At 53.2% G+C, this 17,327-nt stretch overlaps 1 protein-coding gene across 1 annotated transcript in view; it reads left to right on the top strand.

Annotated features, from left to right (window-relative positions):
- The window catches only part of OTOF (otoferlin), a 189,829-nt gene that overhangs the window by 66,667 nt on the left and 105,835 nt on the right, over nucleotides 1-17,327 (top strand). The gene's annotated exons all lie outside the window — the stretch shown is intronic.

Here is a 17,327-nt window from a genome sequence, read left to right on the forward strand (position 1 = left end):
GGCCATGCCCCAATCAGGCCCAGCTGGCCCCTACAAAAGGCTGTGAGCCACAGGCCCAGGGAGTCTCTCTGTTTACAGAGGGAGATGGGCCTGGCTGCAGGGAGCTAGAGACAGGGAACCTGAGGGGAGCAGGGCTGGGGAAAGGCTGAGGAGCTGGGGAGCTCCAGCCTGGAAAGCCCCAGGCTGCGGCCTAGCACAAGGCCACCAGGTACTGGGGGTTGCAGAGGGCAGCCCAGGGGTAGGCCAAGGCAGCAGGTCCAAACCCCTTTGCCTGTGATGAGTGGCTGATGCTGCATCTGCCCCAGGCCGTGGGGCTAGACAATGACTGGCAGTAGCCATGTTCTGAGGCGAGGTGGGGGTTCCCTTGGGAGGGGAGACCCAGAACTGGGGTGTTACTGCCAGGGGGAAGCACCCCAGATAACGGGGTACCAGGGTCCAGGGGACAGGCGGATCACCGGCCTGCAGAGGGCGCTCCGGAGCTGGGACAAGCTAATTCCCAGAAGTCACCAGCAGGAGGCGCCGCAGGGGTGAGTCCGCACGTGTACAAGCTCATTTTACTGCCTTAGCGTGAGCCCCAGTCTACAGACCAGGGCTCTCTGCGACTCGCTGCCCCGGGTTTCTGCTCGCCATGTGGATGTCCCCTAAGAGGCGCCAGATTGGGATGGGGGGAAGGGGTGTGTGAAGGGAAGGGGGACACATGCATGGGGGGGGTGCAGGGAGAGCCGAGGGCAATCCGAGCTGGGTAAGGAGAGTGAATCAGGCCCTTGAAGGGGTCAACCTCTTTAGACTTGTTACCAGTCAAGGGTGCAGCATGGTTCAATGGACAGTGCACTAGTCCGGGGGGGGTCAGGAGACCTGGCTTCTACTCCCAGCTCTGACTTCCTGGGCGACCTTGGGTGACGCACTGCAGTGCCCTGTGCCTCAGTTTCCCCATCTATGGAATGGGGCTAATGATACTTGGCCACCTTTGTGCGGTGCGTTGAGATCTGGGGGGGAGCTCTGTCAGAGCTGTTTCCCCCCCTCTCCACTGTTGGAAGCTGCAGTCCCGCCTGCCGCCCGGCTCCAAGCTGCATTGTGAATGTGTCGGCGCTGGGAACCCGGAGCAGAGGCAGGTGCAAAGAGCATTCCACCTACATGCCACTGAGCCAGAGCGGGAGACAATAGCTGGGGGTTGGATTTCATTACCTGGAGCAACAAAGAGACTAATCCCAAGAGCTTTGAATGTTGTGCTAGTGTGAAAAGGGGCTTTGTTTGGGCCTTTGTAATAAGGCATCTCTGACTCTGAAGATCGCTGCAGAATTCAGCTCCTTTGTCTCAAACCGCCTCCCCCAAGGCTTTCAGGCCCGGGCTCCCAATTGGTGCCATTTCGGTCCCCAAGAATGAATGCAGTGATCAAATGCAGCATCACTGTAGCAACCGCAGAATGTGGGAAAACAGCCCAACTTGGGAAAGGAAATGAAAAGTCGTCTCTTGGCCAGCTGTGATCCTGGCAGCTCTCCCCAGCTTACCCTGCCTCAGGCCTGGTCCATGCTTGGATGGGAGACCTCGAAGGAAAACCCAGGATGGGGTGGTTGGGATTCAGTGGGGGCCGCTTGTCTCCTTGAGTAAGTGCTTGGGCCAGGGCTCTAGGAGGTGCTGTGTGAGTGAAGGTGCTTCAGTAAAACCGAGGTTCTGACCCCTTGTGGGCATTAAAGAACCCAGAGCACTTCCTGCAGCAGAGCAGAAATGTTATCTTCCACTTCTGACCCAGTTCCAGCTTGGGTAATTCCAACCTGCCTGCCGAAAATTTCCCAGTGCAGTTCCATTTGGATATAGCATTGCACTGGACATGTCTTCAGCAGTGCTGCCGTGCACTGTTTAAACTAGCTCCCACATTCTGCCCCCAGAGGTGGTTGCATTTCAGTGGTGGGAGGTAGTATGGCTTGTTGGATAGAGCGTAGCACTGGGGCTCCAGAGACCTCAGTTCTATTCCTGGCTCTGCGACTGGTCTGCTGGATGACCTTGGGCAAGTCACTGCACCGCATTGTGCCTCAGTTTCCCCATCTGTGAAATGGGGATCTTAGTACTGATTTCCTTTGAGATCTATCGATGGACAGTGCTAGATAAGAGCTGCATTTCATTTCAATGGAACAAACTGTCTGTGGAAGTTTGGAGGTTTTCTAAAAGAGGCTGGCGCCATCTCTGTTGGATGGTTTAAACACAACAAATCCTGCATCTATGGCAGGGGGTTAGACTAGATGACCCTTCTAACCCGATGGTTCTATGATTAATTTTTATTATAGCATGTACATGACACAAAGAGCATCTAAAATCTTCCCTTCCTTTGCTAGACTCTTCTGTCGCTCCTCACCAGCTTTCTGAAACCTGAACTTTCTTAACCTGTTGGAAAATATCAACAGAATTTGATCTGCGTGGGGTGGACAGTATCTGGTTAGGGTGTTGTCAGTGCTTAATTTGTAATGAAAGAGGTGCCGGGGCTCAAGCAATTTTTTTTACATTCATAACGGATGCGGAAGCCCGGAGGAGCTGGGGCTGTGACCTGCCAGGCTTGGAGGTGCCAGGGCTCAGCCCTGATAAGCCCTCGCCCAAATTAAGCCCTGGGTGTTGTGCACTAATTTGGCTGAACTGAGCGAGCAGCGAGTTAGATGAAACCCCACTGTGGCCACGGCTACTGCACGTGTCCTGCTTTTGCCTTTTGGAAAGGTGGTCACCATGCTGGGGGGTGGGGGGGACCAGATGACCTACCTGATCACTACGACCTGCTTGACTCACTAGCTCGTTTTAAACCAGTTCAGCCGCTCAGAGCGTTTTCAAGGGGCGGGTTTTGTTCTGGTTCATTTCCTGAACCGTGGTGGAGCAGTAAACGCAGAGCTCGCCAACGCGTGGCTGTGAAATGCCGAGCGCGGGCATCTGGAAAGGGAGGCTGCTCAGAACAGGCCGTGTGTTAACCAAAGAGAAGGCGGCAGAGAACAATGAATTGTGGAGTCAGGGTCTCTCGTGGGGGAGGATGGAATTACAATAATCTTTGCTTACAAAGAGCTGGGTTTAAGTCAACGAGAGAAGGAAACAGCCCTGATTTGCTTGAATCGGTGTATTGGGTGTACCGTGAATGACAACTGCCCGGACGAACCAAAAAAACCCAAACAAACCCTGAGTGCCGCCCCGCCCCAAGGTGCCGCCCCAAGCACATGCTTGGTCGGCCGGTGTCTGGAGCCGGCCCTGTTTGTGCCTTTTCTTTAGCTTCTTTATGGTGTACGAAGGCAGCATGGACTTTTGCTGACAGAGAAGTGTTCCCTCTGCCTGGGGGTGGGGGGTTTCTACATTAGAAATTCCAGGTCTGGCTAAGCTACGAAACTCTGTGGCGACTTGAGGACCATTCAGTCGGTGACATCACAAGAGCCAAGATGGTGAAAGCCGAGCAATGAAGAAGATTTTTAGTTGGTCTTTTTACACCTCCCAGCCATTAAAAACACTTATTTAATTTTGTTGACCAGCGCCCCTGTTGGAGAGAGGATCTCTTTGAAGGCTCAGCGGCCCTTTGTTTAAGATTTGAGAGCTCAGAATACACAGCAGGGTCGTCCTGAAAACCCAGATTTTACATTCTATGTTCAGATTTCTAAAGTAAAAAAAAAAGAGAGAAAAGATTTTCATTCGTCTTTAAACGAAAAGCACATGCCCAGTTACCGCCTCTAGATATACTTGCCAAATGAAAAATTATGAAACCTTCAACCAGAAAATGCTCTGAGTGATTGAAGTGCTTTGAAACGCAGAGAGCCAAACGGATCCGAGTGCTTACGGACATACACATTTATGTATTTCCAGCTGACTTTTAAAATGGGTGTTGCCCGGGCTCCTGCTGAGATGGTTACAAGTTTGCTCACCATCTTGAGATTTTCTTGGGAAAGTCCCATTTTCCCTCCACCTGGGATGTCCGTCCCCTTCAGCTTGCACGCTCTGTGTGGGGGGGGGGAAACTCAACAGATTTCACACATCAAGGTTTCCATGTTTCATTCGGGTTTTGCAAATAAGCCCTTGCAGAAGATGGTGTTTTTCTGGATCCCCAGCTTCTGGAGTAGGGTGACCAGATGTCCTGATTTTATAGGGACGGTCCCGATATTTGGGGCTTTTTCTTATATAGACTCCTATTACCCCCCACCCCCGTCCCGATTTTTCACACTTGCTGTCTGGTCACCCTATTCTGGAGTCGTGGGAGTGCATGAGAATCTCTGCTTTCATTAAATAGAAAAGGCCAATCTCCTGCTCTTGTGGTTGTGCAAAAACAGCCTAGACTCAAAAACCAGAAGGCAAATAAAAAGACCCCAAAGTGGTGGTGGGGGTTTAGTGTCATGATTGCGGGGGAGGGGCTTGCCTGATTTTTTGATGCTAGGGGTTTCAGTACGTTAGATCTACATGCAGCACTATCTCAAGTGCTCCATTTCCTCCTGACCCTCAGTCAGTCTGTCTGTGACCTGGAGCTTGAATCAGAATGAAGCAGTACATTTCCCCCCCTAGAACAAGCATAACTGTCAGAGCCTTTTTAATTAAAGCTTACCGAGCTGTTTCCCTCAGCCATTATCCCCTTTGCAGCACAGCCTCCTTAGTTCCCACATCTGTGCTACGTTTGCAAAGTGCATAACAGTCTTATTTTCAAATGCTTGGAATAAAGTGTGTGGTAAATAAATGAAGTGTAGGGAACCACAGCCACTCTGCCAAGCAACCTCGGGAGATAAGGAGTTGCTGCAGTGACTTAATTGTTAGTTTTAGCAAACCCTTGCAGGAATTCACATTCAGAATAAATGGGACAGCTCCTGTGCTGACTTTCATGGATCCTGAGGTCAGAAGGAAGCGCAGAGTGATCATCTACTAGCCTGACATCCTGTATAACGTAGGACTTCCCCCAATTAAATCCTGTTTGAATTAGAGACTCCTGGCAGGGATAACACAGGGGAGTATCGTTGACTTCAGTGGATCTTGGCTGCTTTACGTCGGCTCCGGATGCGGCCCGTGTGTGCGTAGCTGATCGGAAGTCAAGCAGTGCCTTGGCTATATCGGGAGGGAATGGCACTGCGAGAGAGGATTCTTTTTTCATTCATCACAGCGCTTCTTAGAAAGCTTTGAACGTCTTATTGAAAACACTCAAGTTTTTCTCATTATGGGGGCCAGGAATGAAGTTTTCCCTGGGGACAGATTAGCCCGTTAATGGCTGCTGCAGTTTCGTGCACCTTTCTCTGGAGCACCTTCTGCTGGCTGCTCTTGGAGCCAGGATGCCGGGGTAGATGGGCCTGTGGTCTGTTGCTGCCTGGCAGCTCCTGTGTTTCTCTGGTATTAAGGCTCCCCCAGCCCCCTTGTTGTGTGGCGAATGAGGGTGGTTTGTCTCCCCTAGCTTTCCCTGTCTCGTTGGCGTCCCCGCTCAGCGTGGCTGCAGGAATCGTATTCAACCATCTCACTCCAGCGTGGCTCCAGCCTCGGCTGTGCAGGCAGTCACACGTCCCGCTCCCGCCCTCCCGGCGTGATCTCCATGGAAACGGGTCAGTGGTGAAGGGATGCTTTTGGAGACGAGCCGCCCAGGCGTGTGATGGGCTGGGCCGAGAAACGCCTTGCGTACACTGAGCTCCCTGACCAGCAGCTCTTGCTGATGGTGGCCGTGGCTTGCCACTCCACCATTGCCTCAGTTTCCCCAGCTTGTTGGTTGGCTTAACTCTCCAGCAGATCCTTCCCCTTTGGGGGTATGTAGCGGGGTGGTCAGCCGCTCCTGCCCAGAAGGGCTTAAACCAGCCCTTCGAGAGGGCTGTGGCAGGGAAAGCTGGGCTGATTGGGGGAAAACAGCCTCAGCTGTGGCCATGCCCCAAACAGACCCAGCTGGCCCTACAAAGACCAAGGAAGCCAGGAGCAAATACTCTCTCTCTCTGCCTTTAGAGGGAGAAGGGCCTGGCTGCTAGGGAGTGTACCTGGGTACCTAAGGTGGATCAGGGCTGGGGGAAGGCAAGAGGAGCTGGGGAGGTCTGGCCTGGAAACCCCCAGGCTGCAGGCCTAGGGGAAGGCCAACTGGGTACTGGGATTGCAAAGGGGCAGCCCATGGTAGGCAGAGGAAGCAGGTCCAAACCCCTTTGCCTGTGATGAGTGGCTGATACACTGCAGTCTGCCCCAGGGAACGGGGGCGAAGGGATGACTGGCAGTAGCCAAGACGGAGGTGAGGTGGGGATAGTGGGTGGGGGTTCCCCTGGGAGGGGGAGACCCAGAACTGTGGGGTTACTGCCAGGGGGCAGCATCCCAGATAACGGGGTACCGGGTCCTGGAAGGGACATGGGGGCCAGAGTGGGGTAAGGCAGATCACCGGCCTGCAGAGGGCGCTCCGGAGCTGGGACGAGCTAATTCCCTCCGACGACCAGCAGGAGGCGCCGCAGGGGTGAGTCCACACCCTTTGGGGGTAAATGAAAGGCCAGTACCCCTTCACAGGGCTCTTCCTCCCCCACATCTCTTCCCAGTGCCTGGTAAAGCCAGACAAAATCAGTCGGACCTGCCCCAGGCTTTGGTCCCAGGCCCTTCCACCAGGTTTACAATAAATTCCCACCTGCTCCATGTTCTACTGGAAGCCCCAACCTGGGGCCCAATTACAAGTTAGGTTGATACCGGTTGATGTGATAGACTCAGACTTCTGTAGGGCGCTGGACTGGGTACCGGGCAACGTTTTCATTAAGAAACCAGAACAGCATGAAATGAACATAGGACACATTGCATGGATTAAAAGCTGGTGAACTGATAGGCCTCGATTATCGTTGTAAAGGAGGAATCTTCATCGAAAGGGTGTGTTTCTAATGGGCCCTGCAGGGATCAGTTCTTGGCCCTACGCCACTTAACGTTTTTATCACTGATATGGATGAAAACAAAATCATGGCTAGTAATGTCTGACTATCCCCCAAAGACTGGGTGAGTGATGAATAATGAAGAGGGCAGGTCACTGATACAGAGCGATCTGGATCATTTGGTAAGATAGGGGGATGCAAACTATGCATTTTAGTATGGCGAATTGTAAATGTATATATCTATGGCCCAAGAAGGTAAGCCATGCTTACCTGATGGAGGACTCTATCCAGCGAAGCAGTGACTCGGAAAGAGATTTGGGGGTCTTGGTGGATAATCAGCTGAACGTGAGCTCCCAGTGTGACGTGGTGGCCAGCAAGGCTTGGATCCTTGGATGTATACACAGGAATCTGAAGTAGGATGACCTCTGTATCTGGCACTGGTGGGACCACTGCTGGAATCCTGTGTCCAGTTCTGGTGCCCGCAGTTCAAGAAGGATGTTGATAAATTGCAGAGGTTTCGGAGAAGAACCATGATAAAGATTAAAGGATTAGAAACCTGCCTTATAGCGATAGACTCAAGGAGCTCAATTGATTTCTGTTATCAAAGAGAAGGTTTCAGGGGTGACTTGATCACAGTTTCTAAGTGCCTGCAGGGGGAACAGAAATTTCCTAAGAGAGGGCTCTTCAATCTAGCAGACAAAGGAATGGCCACGGAAGCCGCTCAGGCTTAAACTGGCCGCTGCACATTTTTCACGGTGACAGTAGTTAACCATTGGAACAATTTGCCAAGGGTTGTGGTGGATCCTCTGTCGCTGGCAATTTTTAAATTGAGATTGGATGATTTTCTAAAAGACCTGCTGCAGTTCAAACGGGAATTACTGGGGAGCAGTTCTCTGGCTGGCGTTATGCAGGAGGTCAGACCAGATGATCAAAATGGGGCAGTTTGGTTTCATAATCTATTAATCTCCCCACTCGGCATGCCTTGCAGTTGTAGTCCGTAACTCCCAGCCGTCCCCTGTGCATTGCACGTCCCAGAAGCCCTGACTACCAGACCGTGGTAGTGCTGCAGGTTAGGCCCGTCTCAAAGGGCTGAATACATCCACCATGAATGGTTCTGCTCTCACCCACGACCAGCGCTGGGGTGTTCATGGGAGCCAGATGGCCAGCGAGAGGCAGGCTAAGCAGGTTGTGTTCAGTTTGTGAGCTTGGAGGAGGCTGAAGCTTTGGGGGGATTCACAGCTGAATCAGGGCAGGGGTTTGGGGGTCACGAATCAGTCGAGGTTCACTTTTGGAGTTCAAGGATGAATGAAGTCTGGGGTTCAGGGCTGGAGCAGGACTAGGTTTGAGTTCTGAGCGGACGCTGACATGAACTCGAAAGCCGTACTTGCAAGACTTCCGCTGAATCAGAACTGGCAAATTGCCCTTGCTGGGTTCGGTTCTGACCCAGAGCCAAACCTGCAGAAACTCCAAGTGGTTCAGAGCCAGGGTTCTGGCTTCAGACCTTCGCTAAAGCTAACACAGTCATTCAGAGCGTGCAAACCAAACCTGGCCATGGGGACAGGATGGAGCATCTGGCCTTTACCATCCTGGGTCTTCTGGGCTTAAAACCTGAACGCTTCACGCACCTTGTGCTGGGTGTTTGGGAGTGGAGGGATGGGGGGATGAGGTGTGCTGTGCTAGCAGTCATTGTCCAGGGTTTTACAATAAGTTGTTGTGCCGTAAAGAAAATGGATCCCGGGCCTAGAAGCTCCCAGGCTGCCAGGGCACGTGCAGAATGTGGTGATTGGGGCAGGTATCAACTGTAGGACAGGTGGGAGGAAGAGGATGCAGGTTAATGGGGAGGCTGTTCCTGGTCTCACCCATGCTAGTTCAGCGCAGCTCTCGGCCCCCTTTGGGGGCTAGGCCATAGCTAGCGTTTCTAGCTAAAGGAGAGAGGGTCTTTAGAGACGTGCGCTTTTTGGATCCAGAAGTTCTGAGTTCAATACCTGCCCCTGCTGACCCAGCCAGGGGAGTCACATTAGGCTAGTATAGGGATGGATTGAAAGAAGGTAAGTCCCAGGTGGGTGACAGTGACCAGGACAAGAGCGTGGCTGGAGCACCGGGCATGTGAAAGGTGACTATCTCGCACACTGATTCACAAACACATTAGAAGATAAAGTCCAGTCCGGAGAGATGCAGGCCCCAGGCGTCTGGCAAGATGCACATGTTTCTCCCCTGAAGGGAGCAGAGGCTCCGGGAGGAGGTCGCTAATAAGGAGAGAAGAACCCGCAGCCCTGGGAGGAAGCTGGCAGCAAGAGCGTGTTTGACACAGCCGAGGTCCCTGCAGACGTCCGGAGTGACCCGGAAACACTCTTTGCCTTTCTGTCAGCAGAGGAGATGGATGAATTATGAAACACTTAGAAGTAACGTCTTGTGTAGATGGCTGCTGAATATTTCATCCTCTCCTGCCTGGCCAGGGGGAGGGAGGGATGGGAGAAGACTGATCACAAGCCAAACGCTGAGGCAGCACTTTCTCAATAGTTCACACGCTAACGTACAAACCCAGGCCTGGGCCTTGGGGATATAGAGGAGGAGGATTCAGAGGCGAGCAATGAAAATGAGGAGGGGGTTACAGGAACTGGCTTAGAAGGGAAAAGGTGTCGGACCTGAGTGTGTCTAGTTTGGCTTAACGTCTCTGGGGGGGACAGAGTGTTTGAATGGCCCCAGTGCCATGAAGGGAGAGGAATTGTTTACGGAGGGTTAATGGGAAGTAATTGGCTACAATCCGAACTCGGCCGGACAGCACCATCTCTGGTCGACCGACTTGTCTTCCCGCCGCGGCAAGAACTTGCTGATGGACGTTTTTATTCCCTCGACTTTGTGACCCCAGATTTGTCAGATCCAAAGCAGCCGGGCGCTCCAAGGTGGTGGTGATGTGGCTCTGCCTTCTCTGCCAAGGGAACGGGGACAAGCTAGAAATGGACATTGGCTTGCAACAGTTTTATATTGGCCATTGCTGGGAGCAGCATCGTGCCTGTTCTACCAGATGCACAAACGCTGCTGGAATGGCCAGGAGGGGAACGTATCATGTAACGCCTGCAGGGCCAGCAGAGACTTCACACTGCCGGTGAAAGCAGGGATAGAACTCAGACCCTCCTGCCCTTAAATCACAGGCCCCTGTCCCTTGAGCTGCAGGAACATCTCTGTTAGCTGTTAGCGGTATAGAGCGGAGCAGTTCTGATTCCCTCCAGAAGGGGGCAGTGGTGTAAATGCTCATACACTCACCGTCTCTCACGTCCCACCCACCCCCTGCTATCATCCCAGCAGGAACACTGGTGAATTCACCTTTTGCTCTCAAAGACGCTAGAGACTATAGTAGTCTGGGATCCTGGACGAAGCAAACCCTGGTTCCCTGCTTCACTGGGGGTCAGGCTGGATGTTACCTGATAAACATCTGCCTCGACTAGATTCCCCAGCACAGGCAGAGCCAGGAACGCGTAGCTTGGGCACTGATGGGGCATTCAGATTAAAGATCCTCCTGGCCCAGTAGCCTGCACACCCCAAAACAGTGCACACTTATCCCTGAGCTCACCCAGAACCAGTCAGCCCTCTGACTCGTCGTCACGCAGCTGCCCCACCAAAGCAGTCTGCACGGATGGCCAAGCACCTGTGCCAGGGGGACCAGGAATGTTCTGCATCTAAGGCAGCTAAGATAATGGACTAGATTCATCCCTGGAGTAACTCCATTGAAGTTGCTCGTGGTGATGGGCCTGCACTGGAGCTCCAGCTCTGAATCCCCTGGCCTGTGTCAAGTGGGTGCTGGCCAGTGCAAGACAGAGCAGCTCTAGTGCACTAAAGCCTTCCCTGATCAACACCAGACCCCTCCAGTGGATCTAGCGATGGGCGCAAGCCAGCCAAACGTGATCATCTGGGCAAAGCGGCCCCATCATGCTGAGTGCCTAGACAGCGTGGGTGTGTCCATGCAAACGAGGTCAGCTGCTGAAGTCTTCTCCACCAGCTCATCACTAGATGTCAGGGCTGAGCTCATGCAGACCCTGCTTACACTGACAAGTGGCGAGGCGCTTGTGATTCTGCAGCCGGGGTTTGCAGTTGAGCAAAATACGCCCTTGTAACAACCGGTGGTGTCTGCACTCAATGGATTGAGCCTTCCTCTGCCGCCATGCATTCCCCAACAGGATCCCTTGGGCCTGCTCTGCTCCAGGAGCTTTCTCAGGCGGTTGTAGATGACGTTCGTCATGGACTTGAGGAACAAGCGGGGTAGCAGGGCATAACAGCGCTACTGCAGTAGTTAATTGTTATACCGAAAGTGCCGCAGAAGTTGTTCTGCGGGGGGAAAAGGGACGTATGAGGCATTTGGAGTCTCCCCAGACAGGGCTGGCACCAGGACTGGTGAGCAAGCGGAGGGGGGCATGAAAATCTGGCCCGGTAGAAACTAGTGGTCCAAATTTATTCCCGGTGTAACTCCCTTGAGGGGGCCTGGGATTCTAGTGGGGAGGAAGCTGGCTTGATAGAGGTGTCCTCACAAGTACCTGCCCCTCCAGGAGGTGAGTATCATTATTCCCATTTTATATCTGGAGTAACCAAGACACAGGATCCTGCAGCTGGATCTGAAATACAGACTCTCCAGCCCGTGCTGGGGTCCCTTTGGGGTTCATTCGCACACGGGGATCTGTGCTAGCGGAGCCGATGGAGCAGCCAGCCTGCAGCACAGGCCCATTGAATTAGCGATGCGCCCCTACGACTTTCGGCTTATGCGCTGGGCATCCTGCCCGCTGCGGCAGGTGAGCGTCCGTACTCAGCCCGGCAGCAGCTGCAGGAGCAGGCTAAGCAGGCAGCCTGGGCGCCGTTCTCTCGAGCTCTTAGCAGAAGCTGAGCTGGGCTGCCGCGCCGTGACCCTGGGGCATGCCCTGCCAAAGTACCCAGTGACCCGGGCCTGACACATGTTGCTCCCAGGCCCGACACAGCCAGCGGTACTCTGTGTGGAGTCATGCATTGCCGCTAACAGGTTGTCTTCAGTTCATTTGATCACTTGTTATCAGATCACTTGATGATTCCCTGTTCTGTTCATTCCCTCTGGGCACCTGGCACTGGCCACTGTCGGCAGACGGGTACTGGGCTGGATGGACCTTTGGTCTGACCCCGTACGGCCGTTCTTATGTTAGGTTCGGTTGCGAGCACTGTAAATACCAATTCTGCTTTGCCCTCCCACAGCTAGAACTCAATGGCATTACAGCAGGAGAGAACCTGGCCTGAAGGTTTTACTGGCCTCTGGCGTAGTAAGTAAGGGCCAGCTTTTTCAAGGTGTTTAGGTACCTAAAACCGTTGATTTCAATGGGAATTAGGCACCTGAATAACTTTAAGTCCTGGAGGTAGGGGTCCAGATTTTTCAAGTATTTTAGACTCATGCAGCAGGCCAGATAAGTTCAGACGCTCTCTGCCTCTCCTCCCGCCCAATCAGTGTATTCTGGTGGGGGGAGGATCCCATGGGCCCGTGTTTCTGAGTTCGGATCCAGGCCAGCCTGTTGGCTCTGTGCAGAGTTTGCCTTGCTGCATTCCAGGGTTTTGGTCTGGCCTGTTCTGTGGGCTGCTGGAGTGCAGGGCACGTACCTGTGCCTGGCGGGATGGTTAACGTCGCTCCCGGTCATCAGCAGAGGTGTCTGATTCTCTGCACAGTTGACCTGACCGCTGTCAGTTATGCTTGTTGGCTGTGCTGAGCAGTGGTGGATTCCATCAGATGCCCCCCCTCCCCATTCCCAGAGGCCAGAGGGACAAGAGTCAGGACTCCTGGCTTCTCTTCCCAGCTTTGTTACTATCTGTGTCACACGGGACAAGTGACGTGACCTTACTCTGTGCCTCGGTTTCCCCACGTGTCAGTGGGGTTAATATTACTTACCCGAGATTTGTGAAACCGATGCTTGTCAAAGCACTTTACATTCCTCAGATGAAAAGTGCTTCATTACTGTAATGCGTAGGCATAATGTTCATGTGCTCCCACTGCCATCTAAAGGAAGGAATCGGAATTATGTGTGTCATAGACACCATAGCGCTAACAGCTAATGGAGAGTCTCTTCGGGTGGCAGAGGATTGGGTTTCTGGGGTAGGAGCATCTGAGTCCTGTCCCCACTGCGGCCATGAAGTTCCCAGTGTCTGTGGAGTGCAGCCCAGTGACAACCATGAAGTCCTAGGTGGGTGTGAGATTCCCAGATTGTGTTTTTACTCCCTTAGGGTTGTCACTTCAACTCCGTGCGTGGGGATCATCACCAGTAGCCACCATTAACACAAGCCGGGATTGCCCATGGCAGTAGCTTCGTACTGCGAGAACAACGGGTCCCTTAAATGACTTAGTCATTGACACTTGAACGAAGAGCTCCACTGCCAGCTAAGGCATTCCTAAAGAAATAACATCAAGCCTGCAAAAAACACAAATGCATTGGGCTAAACAGCAGCCTTTCATTTTGCACCTGCAACTAAGCTGCAGGTGCAATTAATTTCCAGTGGAAACGATGACAGCATTTCGATGTGTAACATCTGGACTCTGCCCACAAAGCATTTAGACTGCTGGCTCCTGGATTGGTGGGCACAATCGGGTATGTAGATAACCTCTCACTGACATGCCCCACTTTATGGTGGGTACCGGATTGTAGGGTGGGTTGAGGGCCAGTATCAAGTCCATTTGTAGAAGCTGGATTTTTCTTTAGCAATTTCTAACGCATTCAGTCTCGTCTACACAGGAAATTCCACCAGCTTAACTTAAAGTGATTTCTAAACCAATATAGTTAAACCGGTTCCAACCCCCGGGTGGCCACTCTTAGCTCAGTTTAAGAGTGTCTTATTTCAGTCAAGTGGAAATCTGTTCTCAATCAACTTTGGTTAAACCGAGAAAGCCACTGTACGCCATGCCCACTTGCTGGGGCACGCTGCCGCCTCTGGCTCAAGCAGTAGAGGCTCACGCATCGAGATCCCAGGAGTTGGATCCCGACTGTCAATGACCCACCCAGGAGGGAGGTATCCGCACAACCACCTCTCCACTCTGGCAAAGTTCAACCCTCAAGCCAAAGCTCCCTGGGGTCTGATTTTCCATAACGGCATTGTTGAAGTGGTCACCAGTCTTACCGTGAGTCTCTTGAGGTGCCAAGCGGTCCCAGAAGCTGACGACACAGGCGTGCTCACAGCAGACGGGTTAAAAAGACACAACAGAAGTAAGAGGGGTAGATATAGGTTGCATTATAGACTGAGCCAAACCTGACGATCTTTTAAAGCTGCTTTTTGAGAACAAACCTCTCGGCTTTTTCCCCTCCCCACATCCCCTAAAAAATGAAAAAAAGAATGTCATGGGCCAGCAGCATGGCTCCCTGAGCAACCCTATATAAATTCACCTGCCGGTCTGCAGATCTGAGTGAGCAATAAAACCTGTCTGCGATGCCCGGCTCAGGTGAGCAGTCCTACGTAAACACACCTGTCTGCGATGCCCAACTCACGGTGAGTAACCCTAGGAAAAAAACCTGTTTGCAGAGCTCTACCCACATGAGCAACCCTACAATAACAAACCACATGCCAGAATTTTAAACAAATAAATGCATTTTATTGAGGAAATGTTTTCAAGCATTTAGCAAGTCTCCAGCATTACGAACAGTATTACCAATTCTTTGACCATTGGGGGAAATATAGACGGACACAGCGTCAAGTACACTTGAAAGAAGATCCAGGTCCCTGTTTGAGGTGGCTATGCATTATTCATTGCATACACCGTGGAATGAAATACACACGCAATTCTTATTTAATGGGCTACATGGCATCTTAAATGAATACACAACAGCTGAACGCTGGTATCGCTGAGCTCGCTCGACATGGAATCTCAGGGGCGAGGTGGCAAAGGGTCCCTCGGACGTGACCCTAGTAGACCTCTCTGATAAAGGAAGAGTCTCCCACCAAATGGACAGCATTGGTCAATGGGACAGGTGGGCTTGCCTTCTTCTAAAGCATCAGCTCGTAGGCATGTCACCAGGCTGGAGGGATGGAGAGTCTGGGGCATCTCCTGGGTTATCAGGCAAGGGCTCATGCAGGATCTCCCCATTGCTATGGCTGGATGGCGCTGGCCAAACAAGCAAATTTTGCCAGGTGGTTTGGTCAAACCATCTCCACCATCTTCATTGCTCGTGAACAGTTCAATGAGTGACCTGTGATTGGTCACGTGGTATTATTTCTGTTCTCTGATTGGATAACTGAAACTTTTAAAAATGTGAGACTAGCCAATAAAGGCTTCTCCTGCTCCGACCTGGCTAGGTGAGTGTGTTCACACAGGACCACAGCGACTGGTGCAAAGAGCAGCCGGTCTCCAAACCCTTAGGCAAACTATGGTGTTTCCACGGATGTGCGTGCAGAGGGAATAGCACAGGGGTTGGAAGAGGTCGGCAGAAGGTCCCAGATAAGCCTGGATCCGAAGTCACTGAGGTCTGGTTTACTCTACACTACAGGACAGCTTACATCCACCTGACTATGGACGTGTCTACACTTAAATTTGGCTGCCGCTGATGTAACTGCCCCACTACAGTGACTTAATAGCTCGGCCTCCCGAGCAGTGTGGTGTCACGGGCGATGTAGTTAGGTCAATGCAGTGTCAGTGCAGACACTGGCCTCTGGGAGCCAGCCCACAATGCCCCAGGCTGACAGTACAGCAAGCACTCCTGGGGAGGACGCGCCCGCCGACACAAGGAGCGAAGCGTAGACACGCAGGAGCAATGTAATGGCCGGGGCGGCTGCCTGGAGGGGTGTTGTGTAGACATGGATGGATGATCTGCGAGTTGTGCTGAAGCAGTGTCTCATTGCAGAGCAGAGCTGGGCTGGTGACGGGAAGGACGGAGGGCCCGCTGGCTTGGGTTGTCTCAGGCTCCGTTCCCTGCTCTGCTGCACGTTCCCTGAGCGACCATAGCCAAGACACGCAGGGTCTGTCTCCGCTGCGAACCCCCCCATGACAGCGAGTCGGAGAGCCCGGTCCTGCGCTACGGTGCTAGAGCAGCTGTGCGACGTGCCCGCTCCGGCTGTGAAACCCAGCGAGGAGGGTGGAGCTCAGGGCCCGAGCTCCAGCCCACCTGGGAACGCCCACACTGCTGTTTTTAGCACCGTAGCGCTAGCCTGAGTCTGTAGATCCTGACTCACTGCTGCCGGGGGGGTTTCTTTGTTTGCAGTGTCGACATAACCTTAGTCTCTCTCTGCCTCAGTTTCCCATCTGTACAGCAGGGTAACAGCCCTGCTGTGCCTCACAAGGGTGCCTTGAGGATAAATACAGTGAAGACTGCCAGGTGCTCACATAATATGGTGCTGGAGACCAGGTAAATACGTTAGCTAGCCAGTGTGGGGACCAATCTGAAGCCCAATGAGCTTCTGTGAAACAATGGCTAGATAGATCACTGCCCTGCCAGGACTGAACAATGCCCTGAGGCTTACGAGGAAGAGATTGTAATTAATGGCAGTGTTCTCACGGCCCCAGCTAGCGGAGCTCTGTGCAATTATTTCTGACAAGCCCTCCAAATACATTGTCTGTAGCTCTGGGATAGCAGGAGGGTTTTTATCAGCTCTGCGGAGCTGAGCTGAGAGCGTAGCACATGCTTCGTGCCAGGGCTTCTGCTGGCTTATCAGCAGCTCGGTGTTTAATAGGCGGCCTTGTTTGCAGCGTCGCTCGTTTCGTACGGCCTGGTGAGGTGCACCGCTCGCTCCGGTGCCATGCCAAAAACGCAAAGCCGGAAACAGCAGCCTCAAACGGAGCAGCAGCAAAGACACTGAACTGATGCCGAGATACAGGGAGGGTGAGGGCACCGTGGCACTTTTACAAGCAGGAGCGCTAGGCCTTCCCACTTTTTACCGGACGTGAGGGCAAGCGACGGGGGGGAGGAGACAGAGAGGAGCAAGCAGGGCCGGGGTCTTGAGGAGAAGAGGTGGCATGGGAGCAGGGCCTAGGGGGCGGGGGTGGTGGGGGGATGAGGGCTTAGGGAGAAGAGGGGACGGGGGGACAGTTTGGGCACCAGTAGCCCCCCCCCACACACACTTTTAGGGACCTTCTGCCACTCCTGCTGAGACTGCCCAGGGGATTTGACGCTGAGCGTTGTATCAGTTTCCCCGTCATCTGGCAGACATGGCCAGCGGTTAATTTACTTGCCAATGATGCCAGAGTCCCAGGCTGCCGCGCTGGCAAACTGCAGAGCCGAGGGGCCTCACTGGAGGATGAGGGGCCGGTTTGCCACGGCTTCTGGCTGCCGGGGTATAATTCGGCACCGCGGCCACAGACGCCAGGGGGCGCGTTGACTGTACAAGCCTGTCCGCACACTGCAGTGAGCCCCCGTGCCACTGACTGCGGAGGAAAGGATGAGCGAGATCACGCACCTGGGAGCTGGGCTGAGAGCTGTGGTCCTCAGGCCTCTGCTACGGCTTGAGCTCCCTTCGCTAGCGGGAGTCGGAGCCGTTCTGTGGGCTCAGCCACTAGATGGCGCTCAGATACACCGCGCCAGTACGTTTCCTACGGGCCTATAG

This window comes from Mauremys reevesii, linkage group 3, assembly GCF_016161935.1.
Source record: "Mauremys reevesii isolate NIE-2019 linkage group 3, ASM1616193v1, whole genome shotgun sequence".
In the NCBI taxonomy this organism is placed as follows: Eukaryota; Metazoa; Chordata; order Testudines; family Geoemydidae; genus Mauremys; species Mauremys reevesii.